Below are 14384 nucleotides of genomic sequence, written 5' to 3'. Positions count from 1 at the left end.
ATCTTCCAAGTACATCGTTTACCCTTTACAAAGTCAATTAAATTGGATATGTACAAAATCGACAGCTAGCTATACGGACAACGAAAGGTCGGGATTTAGAAACCTAGAGTAACAATAATAATAAAATTATGTGACACTAAAAATACGTGGCCCATCAAATGCCTTTAATGCCTTTAATGAATGTAATTGGCTATATATATAGATATTATATAGATAGAGCTCTGAATAAAAAATAGTCAGGGTAATATAAAAGTTGATAGCAACGTTTGGGACTCTGATTTCTGTATTTTGTAAATTAAGTATTTTTTTTATTATAGTAATCGGGCTTAAATTTAATTTCATTTGATTATAAAAACCAATAAGTGAGTTCTTATCCAATAATAAATAAAAGGTACCTAATTCTTACATTAGTATTTTATTTTTAAAGTAATGGGGATTATTGAACTTTTTTAGTTCACAAATCCCCATTACAAGCAAAAATTGTGGTCAACGGGTATTAGTGAACAAAAAATTCACTAATCGCCGTTGACAAGGATCCTCAACGGGGAAAAGTGGAATAAGCCTTAATTTTTACTAGCAAGATGGAATTGACATAGCCAATGTGTGAGCTAAAATCCCTAAATAAAATGAGAGTTAAAAAGCTATAAGGAGGAAACCTCTTGACAAAATATTAAACTAAAGAGCAATGCCTATCTACAAAGTTTTCTCGTTACGTCACTCCCAGGAACTGCGAGATTTACATGATACGTCAAATAGCGCGCCTATATCTTGTAGTCATCTGTAATTCACAGTAATTTCTCCGGGGAAATAAAACTGGTACAGTTTGTTTTTATACAGTCTTTGAGGTATCATTTTATAATTCAAACTATGTCTACTGTAGCAACTTATATTGTGTGCAATTAAATCGATGGAATTCATCATCAGCAGATTTAGAAAACATCATTTCTGGATAACTTATTAATGGTTTATGGGTCCAGACTCCAGGATCCATTTAATTTTGACATTTCGTACCAAAATTCAAATGCCCACTAACCAAACTCTGTTTATGCTAGATTGTACAATATTATAGATACAAACGTCAGTCAAACACCGAAGATATCGATGTTAATTCATTACTACTAGTTCCTAGTATGCACTTTCGTATCTTGTAGGTCATGTATTGTTCTGGACAAACCTAACGATAACCTTCACGAGTCAATGATAAGTGAATGTATCAATATACTGAATAGGCACAGTAATGATATTATTGTAACCAAATGATAATATGGTCAATGGTCATATTTCCCTAATATTAGGTTCTCTATTTCAAAAGATGTAACTAATTATTGTTACTATTAACTCATCAGTTATCTTACCATTTACCATTTATATTGTGGACATTGCATTACTTTTAGAGCAGCTTCTCGGCATTCAATTAGCTAAAGATACACATACCCAAAAGATAAACCGATAACAAATAGGGCTAACCTAAATGGTATACTTACATATATACAATATAATAAAAAAGCTAATAGGGTAATTTTTACTTAATAACGAGTAAGCTCATAAGCTCATACGGCGCAAAATACATGCAGTTTTTAAGCAAAGTGTGCCCGTCCAACGACCCCGCGACGCCATTGTGACTCGGAGCGGTGCTCATGAAATATGAATGCACCTCCTGAAAGACCGGCTGGTCCCTTACTTGCTCGTTTTAAATGCCCATAGATCCCTAATATTGACACAAAAGCGCCTCACTTACGATTGAGCGTGAATACCCGCTGACATTAATATGCTTAACCTTTTATTGTAGAACAACATTCCCATATTTCCCATGCTAACCGGTTCCGCGTGAGACCTGACTCCTGACCCCTTTTGTTTGAAAACATAACTTAAAATAAAAATTGTGTAACTCGTTTAAAATGAGTAATATGAAAGGTAAGTAATTAAGATTATTTATACTTATTTTAATTAATGGTAACCTCAATATTGGCGTAATGAACGAAAATACACATCGGCTGCTTTATTACATAAACCTCCTTGATGTACAACATTAATTGATTACTTAAGCTTTAAGTAAGTGGTTACTTAAGTAACAATAAAGTAATGACATACCTAGTATAAATAAGGAGGGGTATACCGTATACCGGTATACCTCATTATCAGGTCATTAAACTATGGTTAATGCCTAATGGTAATGATATCGTTTACAACAACCTACACTACATCCACAAGTGACAACTTACTGAAAATCTAATTAAAATAAAACTAATGAAAATATTCGTAGGTAAATATACAAAAATAAAAGTTATTTAATATAATATGTAAGTACTAAATTCAAAATAAACGGAACTAAATACAAAAGCAGAAAGTGTATTTACGATAACGAAAGTATATTTTTGGTTTTTGAAGATTTTTTTTGGAAAATCTTAAGGGGGAGACTTGGCAACATTCGCTCGTGCAAGGACTCAGGAACTTCGTAAGGCGTAGTCACGCCACGCCGCCAGATTTTTATACTTAAGTAAAGTTATTTTAAATTTTATTTGAAATATTGTTTTATATTATTTAGTATATTTAAAAAATTTGATAAACATTTTTTTCTTATGATATTTCCTATTTTTATAAAAAATATCCCATATAAAAAAATTACTTACTTAAGTTAAAAATTTAATTTCATTAAGTATTAAAAATTAATAACATTTTGTCAGCTTTATAAAATTATATTTCTTCTTAATAAGATATCAGTGACGACTTCAATTATTATTACTTTATTGCTAAAAGCGTTGAATTATTGAAAATGAAATGTTTATAATAGTAATAAGTACCTTTCTGGGTATATTTAGCAGGTAAAGATAATATTATTCTTATCGCAAAGCAAACTAGACGTGTTAACAAAGAAGCAAAATTATTTACCACTTAAACTTCACGACAAAAATACTCTGGCCAAAAAAAACATGAATACAAAGCATGCGATGTCACAGACTCACCTTCAAGATCCCGGGCTTGTTTTGAAAGTTGTCAATGGTGGCGTATTATCATCACACTACGGGTAGAGTGCATATTCCCAAGGTAAACAAAGATTACGTAAACGCAATCCCACGCACACACGTCACCCGATCGATTTTCAAACTTTCGAATACGCCCACTAAAATTTACAGTGCAAGTATCCCGGGACAACGTCCCAACACTACGTTCAAAACACAAGGTCCGAGCGCCGTGCCCTTGAAGTCGTATAGGTTATAATATTATTATCGATAAAGCACAACACGCGCACTAACAGTTCGCCCAAACAATCACAGGTCAAGTTCGAAGCCGGTCTCGGTGAGTTAGACAAAACAAAAAAAAGGGTTCTACGGAATTTTAAAAAATGCCCTCGTACGATACACGGCGTAGGGCCGCTATGTTGTGTGTGTCGGGACAGCGATGCGGCCGGGTGAGATCGACCGCATAACCGCGCTCATTCCCTCGTAGTTTAGCACTGACTGAACTGTGAGGGCGCCGCCGAGCGTATGGCGGAACAACGAACAGCGAAGGACCCCGCGCCTCCTCACGCCGCCGCGCCGCCTGCCGCCTGCCGCATACCTCCTTGTGCGCGCGCCTCTACGCACAAACCTATCAGTCTATAAAACTGAAATAATATCATTTAGAATTAATGAGTAATTAGGTTTCCATTGTAAACGAAACACTAATTAATTTTTTAAGTAGTCATAAAAATAAGTGAGTGCGAAATTAGAACAATATAAAATGTAAGAATGTAAATAAATAAACTATATTCTTTATTGGCCAGCAAATCCCTATCCGAGGTAAGCACAGGTAGAATGCACATAAAAAAATATTTGTGATTTGAACGCCTATTTTAATAGTCATAAGTACGAATTTCTATGGTGAAAGTTTAGTAAAAGCTAAAGTTAGGAGTAATTCAGTTTGGCGTGGGAGACGATTTTGTAGATAGTGAGGGGATTAAATAATTCACATTTCACATTGGTTAGTACCTACCTAGATTCAAAGAATAACATTTTGTAGACATAAAAGCACTCAATAGTAGACAGTTGTATCTTATTGTCGTGTTTATGTGTTTCAATAATAATAAAAAAAACCTTTTTTGTAGAAAAAAAGAAAAGGGCATTAAAATATACACTGTTTTGAAATTTCGTAAGTAGCATTTATTCGTAATAAATTTTATGCGAAGCATTGTACTGTATTGCTGTCACGGACAGGATCCCGTCCTTATCAAAAAGTAAAGAGAAATGTTTCGAGACCCGAGAGGGTGAAAATGGAACTCGTAAGTGTCACTCCTATTTCCCCCATATTTTATCTTTCGACAGCTCCTTAAAATTACAAAATATATTATTTTAACTGTTAGCAAAGTTACAATTTTAGTAACGATACCATAATCAAATTTCGATAAACTTAAAAGTTTACTGTATGGGATCGAAGTCCAATAATTGTCAATGTTTGCTTCATAAAAAAATTGTACTGCCCCTATTTTTTTATTTGCGTTATAAAAAATTGGTAACAAACAAAGGCTGGTTAAAATGTGCCCAGACTACTCTATCAAGTAAAAACTTACTAATTAATATTATTGTTATGGAAAAATATAAAAATAGTTTTTTTTTTCTACTGACAGTCAGTTTAATATTGAACAAAATACAGTTAAAGGAGAATGACGTGAAGTGGTCCAAATGTCCACCACTAACGAGACCCATATAGACTTATTATGGTAGAAAACTTTTTCATTCCATCATAACTTTTCACTGACAGGATATTTTTGGTTGCTTCCCAGTTATAATGATTCAGTATTTAACAGACCATTACATACGTAGGTATCATATACATTTTTATTACTTACATCAACAATATTTTTCATATAAAATGGTATAAAACATGACTTTTCATTCAGCCATAACTTTTCACTGACAGGGCATAATTTGTGATTGCGGTCTGATTATAATGATTCAGTATTTAGTAAAGAATTGTACTATAAGTATTGGCCATTTTACCAAATACCATAAATTTTATGTCATACTCCTTGTAACTAAAATTTTAACCAGCTGCACAAAAAAGAAGTACATATAGGAAGGAAGCTGAAGATAAGACTAGAAATGTTTTGCACTTCCATTACGACATACTCAAGTTGATCAATCGTGTGAAACTCGCTGCACATTGTACAGATTCATTAAGACCAACACGAAGAGGGAACTGCAAGTACGTAACAAATTCTTCATTCCTGTTTAAAAAGTGAGATAAACCGAATGTGTCAAGATGAGATTACTTTTTGCAATGTTCTATGTTACGTATGTGAAAATTAATTATTATTTATTACATTTACTGCCGCACTCAGAGTGGAACATTAATTACTAACATAAATGCTACATAAATGTAATTAATTTCAGATTTTGACATAATCCTCATTACATTATCTGACAAAATCTTCATTAAATTAAAGGTTAATCGTAAATGTCTCTGAGTGCGGTGGTTAGATAAGCAGTTTTTCTTCTTCGTGCCATTTGCATTATGCAAACTTTTAGGACTTACGAAAACTTCGAAGATTTGGAAGCTTTTAAACCGACCTCCAAAAAGGAAGAGGATATATCCGTCTGTACGTGAGTTAGTAGCGTATTCTGTAATTTCGGCGCTAAGAAGGCAAACCATGTAGAATTTAGGTATCATAGGTCAACAAATTTGTAGGTAATTGCTATAAGATGTGGCTGCATAGACCTTTCAGAATTTTTCTTCGAGTTTCTATGACATTAATCCTTATCATCATTGGCAAAAAGGTCGCTTTAAAGGCAAAATGAAACTTAACACATGATTTGGCTGGTGTATTGCTGTTACAGGTCATCTGCGAGCCATTTCCTGTGCAGACGGATTGCTGAAACCCGCCAAACTCATTATATTGGTGTTGCCAAATTATTGATGAAGTTGGATAATGCGGAGTATTTTTTAAACACCAGCTGTGTAAAGAAAATTGCTTTGATTGTTGTCGGGATAGTTTTGTCGCAGGACAGAGAAGTCCAGCTTGTTTTCTGGATACAAAAGAAATATTGGTAACTATATAAGACATATAACACAGTACGTTAATATGAGCTAGATAACAAAATAGTCGTTCGCGTGTGAAAAACACAAGCAACAATATGGACGGATTTATTTACTTATATCAAGCAACCGGACTTTAGCAATATAACCAAAGCAATGAATACAACTTTTTTACTATTTATTTATCTAAGTCGACTATATATATGTTACAAATATATACTTGTTGACTATACTCATAGAAAAAAGTCATTAAAGCTGTATAATTCAGCTGTTTGTGTTCACTGAACAGAAGTAAGTAGTTTCTAAACTGTTGCTGCATTGTGAGAGTACACGGTTTGCATTCATCTTAAACCTTTTCAGATGCGAGGATTAATTCACGCCGGCCTCGGGACGGTGCCCGTATTACAGCGGGGCCCATTGTGGTGCCCACACTGGGACCCTACATTACGCCCCACAGCCCACTACACACCTGACCATTGACAAAATTATAAGCATGTATTACGGTTACCTAAAAACTTTATATTTCCTAGATAAAAATATTTAAGTAAGTATTTATTTTGTAGATTTAAAAATGTCTTCCGTTAGCTATGAATTGAAAAAGAGATAAAATTAATACACTACATGAAATAATTAGGAGTAATAGATATAATATCATAATTAGACTCATACAATGAGGGTGTAGTGTATGTTAATCTGACAGTGTCGAGCGTGCACGGCTATAAACACCATCCACGGTAATTTATGAACCCCTTAAGTTCTGGCGAGATTCTGGAGACCATGTAAATATTCTAAACTTTACTAATCCCATAAAATTAATGCTTTCGCCAGTCTTGTTGCTGCGCTTATGTAAGTTTTAATTTTATATCAAAAGTAGCTGCAAATGGTTCGTGTAATACTACACACGCCCCGCGTTCCAGATGATGTTAGAAACGCTCACGCTCAAGACCGTAGTTTTTCCCGTTCCACTAGCATGTGAGCGTCAGTGACACAAACCCAAGTGGAATGGATTATGGAGCGTTTTGAGCGTTTTGAGAAAAGTTTAAAAAAAGAACATAATATAATATTTTTTTATACATAGGTACATTGAACCGAACTTGGATATTACGATCCTTTTCTTGAAGTCGTAAATAAAAGTAATAATTGTTTATAGTTACATTTATTACAAAATACATAATAGATATTATATTTGTTTCGTTTTTAGTATTATATTTTTTTAGTTACGTAATTGTATTTTAATATAGTAAATAGTAATTAAATTTTTATTAATGCATAACAAAACCACATAATATTATTATAATATACTTTGCATATTGACTATTGTCACATATAAACGTTAGGTAACAATACCGCGTAAAGTCAAGTACGAGTAAGTCAACAAGTGCAGGAGATATGAAAATTAGTATTATATTTTATAAGAAATCATTTTTTTCCTTTCCTTTCATTAAAAACAATTTCTTTTCCAATCAAAATATTTGATTAAATGTTATTTAATATATTTCAATTAAAATATTTTTTGTAATGAAATAATATAAAGTTTTTTTGTCTCTACTCTCTCCTGAAAACTTTCCGAACATGGCTTTCGCGATATAGTTACGTTAAAATTAAAAAAAAATTACAGCGCCCACTTTGACCCATCTTCGTCAAGGGTCGTTTTGAGCGAAAATGATGACGTCATGAGTGACGTCATAGCCGCGATCAAAACGACCCCGGTCGCCAAAGGGAACGGCAGAAGGGGACGTTTTGAGCGTTTTGGTCAAAATTAACGTCTTCTGGAACGCAGCCACGGTGCTGCTCGCCAGTTCTGTTATGCTGGAACTTGGCTTGACATGCTACCGCGTGTCTAGATAGAAATTGTAACATCTAATGAGAAAATTACAATGGACAAAAAGTTATGGAGGATAAACTGTCCCAAGTCTCCTCCGAACATTAAGAGGGAACGCGGGTGCAGTAGAATTTAAACGAAGAAACTATTGCCTGTTGGCAATAGTTTGAATAGCGCACGGTGAAGCGAACACGGTGAAGCGTATTCGCTTCACCGTGCGCCGCGCCGGCCGGCACGTGTATTGTGATAGAGACTTAATATATAACAGTAAATCGAGGTTAAGTAGTCCTCTGATTCCTCCTCAAAAAAATGGAGCCTATCTAATTATTATTTTTTAAATATCTTCAGGAAGAGTGAGTCTATGCCTCTACGTTTTTGTTTTATGTTTAGGTATGTTAATTTAGAAAAAAAAGAACGTAGAGGCATACCGCATAGCTTTAACAGATACCAATATTGTATAAAAATCATTTATATAGACGAATTGTCCAGGGAGTAAATTGGGGAATACGTTTGTATGGAAAAACAGTGTTAGCGTTTCCTCTAAAAAATTTTCCGAAAACATTCAATAACTAATTTGCACTTCATTATAATAATATGAATGGCTCCGTGTCCGTAGTCTGGTAGTTTAGATCTTGGACCTCAACAAAAATGCCGTAAAGTTTGGGTAAAGCAATGCATACTGATCTCTGAAAATTTTTCTAGCATAAACATTGAATATTGATCGCTGTATAAAAGTCTAGCTAAAACGACTGTAACATTCTCCTGTCAACCCATCAACGATTATGAAAGGAACAAAAACGTTTCCGAACAAGGAACATCTGTTATTGATAAACACTAAACAGCATTGCGACTTTTTATAGGCCAATAAAACATGCACTAGAGAAAACTGTTACATCGCATGTTTCATGCATCGCGTATTTATTTCCGTGCAGTTTCAATAAACTTTTATTAGTTGTTTATGCGGTGTTGTGGTGTAATGGGGTCATTTTTAGGATAACCATGGTTACTAAATATAATCTGGTGTTAAAGTCCATAAAATAATTTTTTTGTGCGGCTTTTTCACTGATATCTAATTCCCGTGTACGGTGTAGCTTTTAATCCGTCAGGCCGAAGCTACTGCAAATTTCTCTTCACTCCAAATTATCTCCTTTTTAAAGTTATTTCATTACAGCGATTACGTCTTATGGCAATTTATAATATTATTATTTTAATTTCTACACATTATAATAAAATAAAAAAATAATAAATTTAATGTTATTCTGATTAATTTATTTAGCCCTGTCTGCTAGTTTTCAATCTTTATCAAAATATTCATAAATTCATGAATATAATAAGAAGTGTTTTGTCTCAGCCGCGTAGTGGGCAGCCTATTGTAGTGTGTAGCCATGGGCAGTGATTTAGAGGCCATTTTTCACAGGGTTCTGCGGGAACTGCCAATAGTTTCCCTCCAACACCGCTATCAATCGCAGACGACGACCTCTGTGGCTCAGTGGTGAGCGCGTCGGTAGCTCAAGCCGGAGGTCGCGGGTTCGAATCCCGCCGACGGAACAAAAAGTTTTCAATGTTCCTGGGTCTGGATGTATATTAAATATGTGTATGATATAATAAAAATCTTAAATATATGTATAGTATAAAAGTATTAAATATATTTCCGTTGTCTGGTACCTGTAACACAAGTCCTTTAGGTACTTAGCACGGGGCCAGACTGACGTGGTGTGAAGCGTCCATAGATATTATTATTATTATTATTATTATTTTTTACCGCTTTTAATACTTTACCGCTTTAATATTTTAATGTTCCTCCCATATTACTGAAGAAGAATATTTACAACATATCTGCTACCCTAATAACCTATATAGATAGCAGATAGGTTGGTACTTAAGTTTAGCTGAAACAGTACGGCAAAATTAAAAAAATATGGAAGTATGTACGTACGTAGTAAGGAGTAACAATATTCATAATACTATTTTCTATTTTGTAGTACTTTAAAATTCACATTATTTCGTAGCAATTTTCAAAGCAAAACTGAAAACCGAATTAAAAATTCATAAGCGATGACGGATCGGTGCGCGTAAAAATAAAAAGGTGAACATTTTCAGGAGAACTGAAACATCTGAAAGGGATTTTCCTAAATAATTAAAGAGGAGTCAAGAGGCCCTTAAAAAGGAAAAAGTGGAGTACCTAGATAGGACTGAAGGTCGAAGGTCCGTCCAATGGCGGGCTCGAGGACTAATTACGCCAATTAAATACTTAACGAGATCGGCCGGACACTTACGGAAATAGAAACCCACGGTTCTACGTAACAATTGAAAATTACCATTTGGTTTCCTTTTTTCACCTTTGTTTTTTGAAGCGGTGGGCGTGGGCGGATAAACGGAGTTTCAGTTTCAGGGACCAATAATAGATTTGATAAGTTTTACAAAGAATTTTTTAAATATTAATTAGTTTATTCTTTATTTACATCGGTTACTGCCGTACTTAGAGTGGAACATTAATTACTTAATAAATCATACACAAATAAATGTAATGAATTTAAAATTTTGACCTAAGCCATATACATTATCTGTCAAACTTATCATTAAATTGAAGGTTAATCATAATTTAATGTCTGTGCGGCATTTAGTGACATGGAATTCGTAAATTGCCGTAGGTTGCCGTAGGTATATTTTAGTATCCGACTTCGCCGTCGAAACTGTACGTCTAATGTACCTAATTTCAAATTACATTAGATATTGTTTACCTAATCTAACAAGAAATTACTAATTTGTTATTAGATTAGTTAACCGGTATTTTTAGTCGCTTGTTAGTATAGGTCTACCAGAATCATGGCAAATTTTGACAGCAGATTTTCAAAAAATATCCTTGATCATTGGATAAATTTTTATATTTGCATGTTTCTGTTTTCACACACAGAAGCAGCCGCTATAAGGAAAAAAAGGATCAAAAGGTTCCAATTACCTATCCCGGTATTACTAGAGTCAATTTACTTTCGCACTTTTTGCCATCAGATCCTGGTAGACCTATATCTAACTAATTTGCATACGACGACTTTTCGCTAGACGTATAATATTCTGTAAACACAATGATTCTGATTGTAGGTCGTTGCTTGGTATTCTTCTTTTTTGTTTGTTAGATAACATAGCTCAGTGCTCTCCTTTTACAGAGTCTACGTGATGTACACTAACTACGTGCTGGCAGTACCTAGTTACTTTACATTTTCCGACTGCCAGAGGCGGGTTGTTTTTGTACTACACAGTCTTTGATCAATTTATTTATTTTGCCTTTATTACAGTATTTTAAATATATTAAGTGTTTTTATAATTGCAGCTGTAATATGTGTAACTCTCTCTTTCTGTCTCCGTATGCTCTATTTTGAATGTTTTGTAAAATTCGGAGACCTTCTTAATGGTCGGCTATTTATTTAAATGGTCTAAATACAAACCACAAATTCAATAAAAAATTATATATTTCATTCATTAACACAGGTATAACAATAATTTACGATTTACTAGCTGTCCCGGCAATTGTTGTTTTGCCATATAATTTTTTGGCCGATTCTCAGACCTACTCAACATTTACTCAATTTTCATGAGAATCGGTCAAGCCGTTTCGGAGGAATATGGCAACGAAAACTGTGACACGAGAATTTTATAATATATTAGATTAATACGTCAGTACTTTAATAATCCTATAAATTATAGTCAAACTGTTGATGTCATAGAAAGCCGTACATTTTATTTTGAATAATATGTAGAATAACAATTGGTATTGATAAAGATTACCGCACCGTAATTTAAATGTTCCCTTATGTTAATAAAAGCTTTTTATCCATGTAAGAAAATATTCTAGCCAATAACCGACACGTACGGCCGAAATATTTTATTGAAATAAGGAATCTTTTATTGAGCTTTCAATAACGCATCATTAGGCATCGTACTTTACTCCGTTTTCGCTTTGTCATATTGTTTAGTAACGATAATAGTGTATTTTGTAAGCGATAGATAGGAATGATTTCGTAACTGGGATTTAGGAAGTGCATAGCTTATTTTTGCCCATTTTCGCTAACCGCCTCCTAAAGCTTTATAGCGGTCAAGTTATCCTGACCTCTATCGCTCTAGGTATATAAATAAAAGTAATATAAAAGTTCAATCATGGTGCTCACTGATTACGTAATAAGTAGATGCACAAATTACACGAGTTGTATGGACAGACCTTCTTTGATCCAAATGTACCAAATTGTTACAACATGATGTGACTGAGGCGTCGCTGTTGGCACCACATAAAATTACACGCAATTTGCCGTTGACAAATCGCATAGTTTGTCTCCTTACAACATACAAAACCATGTAAATAAATAATGATCTGTTCTACATTTACACCTACATTTTGTAACAAGAAAACTTCTAATATAAGTTTAATAATTAAATTATTATTTATATTACGCTGACTGGGAGAATATTTTTGACACCTATCTTGATCTATTGTCTAATTGTGGCACATAAACCCGTTGTAGAATCTAGTTATAGACTAAGAAGGTGACATGTGCTGTCACCAAGGTAGATGTGATGTAGACGAAATAGAGCTTGGACTTTTTGATGTGAATAAAGATATTTTAAGGAAGTGTTATTGGTATTTTCTTCATGGTCCATCAGCAGCCGGATAGTAGATGAGCTAGCCTATGCTATGGAAGTATTGTAAGCAGAACTAAACAAGTAATAATGGATGTAAGCATTATTGGAATTGTATCTTAGAAAATTTTACTTGGTATCCTGGCAACAAGTAAACAAGAGTGGAAAATATTCAACTAAAATAATATAGCTAGTATTTTTATGCAATGGAAGGACTTGTTAGAATACAAAAACATATTCAAAATCAAATTTTGAAAGATTATGAAAATTTCCAAAAGTCAACTAACGATAAAGTAACACGAGCTCATGTATTTTCTATTGTAGTTATTTAAGATTCATTAATGACCCCACTATTTCTAAGGCTAAACAAAGAGACGCATTGTCAATTAATCTACCTAACGTTGAATTACCAACGTTTTCGGGGAGGTACACGGAATGGTCAACTTTTTACAATTTATTTGATACATTGATACACAAAAATCAAAAATTACATAATATTGAGAAACTTTATTATTTAAAAACTTTTATCACCGGTGAAGCAGAGCAATTACTACGCCATGTACCTATCACAGAAGCTGGTTATGAAGAGTGTTGGAAATTATTGATAAGGAGGTATAATAACAAAAGGTACATAGTAAATCACACATTGAATCGCCTGTTCGGACAAAAGGATTTAAGTTCAGAGGAAAGTTGCGGAATAAAACAATTGCTCGATACCACAAATGAATGTTTGAGCGCTCTCTCTAAATTAAATGTAGATGTTTCCACATGGGACCTAATGATTATTTACTTTATAACACAAAAGTTAGATCAGGAATCTAGAAAGCAATGGGAGCACAAGATCAGTAATGATTTAGAGAATTTACCTACTTTAGATGAATTTTATACATTTTTAGAAAACAGATTTAGAGCCTTAGAATTTTTAGAGCTAAGAGAGCGGAAGACAATTGCAGATCAAAGACAAAATACACATACCTTTGCCACCACTGTCGTGATATGTTTATACTGTAAAAGGAACCATACGCTAGACCAGTGTGAAACGTTTCGAGAAGAAGAATTTGGCACTAGATTTGAATTTTTTAGAAGTAATCATTTATGCTTTAATTGTTTTAGCTCGTATCACAGGGCATCTGCATGCAGGCGTCTTAGAACGTGTCAACGGTGTAGTGGTCGACACCACACATTGTTACACCGAGAGAGAACTACTTGGTATCCAAAGAGGAACGTAAGGGCTGTAGATGAGGTTCACGAAGAGAGTAAATATCATAATGACGAGGGTAAGAACAGACTTGAAATATCTCATGTCATATTGCCCACAGCCTTGGTTAAGGTTGAAACAGGGAATACCAATATCACACTGAAAGCATTGCTAGATCAGGGTTCACAAGCTTCATTTGTCACTGAGAGAATCGCAGAAATTTTAGGCCTTGAAAAGCTACCGGTAGAAGAATTTGTCACTGGTGTGGGGGGAGAAGATCAGAACGTGGCTATAACGAATATGGTAGAATTCAGTATACAGTCCACTGCTAGTGATTTTAATTGTAACGTACAAGCCTACGTTCTAAATGAACTTCTGTCAACCCCTGAGGTAAAAGCTATAGACATCAATAATAATTGGCCAGAGTTGTCATGCTTAAAATTGGCGGATCCTGATTTTTACCAGCCTGGTAGAATAGATGTATTGTTGGGTGCTGATATATATGGACGTATTTTACAAAATAGTGTTCTTCGAGATGCGTCATACAGTTTAACCGCGCAAAGTACTCACCTTGGGTGGATACTATCTGGTAGAGTCCCAAGAAGTTCAAAAGAATTTAAGGTAGGATAGGTTAATGTTTTTATTGGTTGATAACATTATAAAGAGAATTACGATAGTTTTTAACAGTTATTATTTTTGCTTAGGGCCAATAGCAAAGGAATG

The 14384-nt window shown here is 34.1% G+C and overlaps 1 protein-coding gene across 3 annotated transcripts in view; it reads right to left on the bottom strand.

The window, feature by feature from the left end:
• The window catches only part of LOC121727706, a 185469-nt gene extending 181974 nt beyond the window's left edge, over nt 1-3495 (bottom strand). For all 3 annotated transcript variants that reach the window (XM_042115682.1, XM_042115698.1, XM_042115690.1), the window contains exon 1: nt 2964-3495. The gene's annotated coding sequence lies outside the window, so the exon portion shown is untranslated. The remainder of the gene's footprint in view (nt 1-2963) is intronic.
• Between the last annotated feature and the right edge of the window lie 10889 nt (nt 3496-14384).

This window comes from Aricia agestis, chromosome 1 (assembly GCF_905147365.1).
Source record: "Aricia agestis chromosome 1, ilAriAges1.1, whole genome shotgun sequence".
NCBI classification, from domain to species: Eukaryota; Metazoa; Arthropoda; class Insecta; order Lepidoptera; family Lycaenidae; genus Aricia; species Aricia agestis.
Note: the sequence above shows the minus strand (reverse complement) of the source record. Positions and strands in the feature narration are given on the sequence as shown.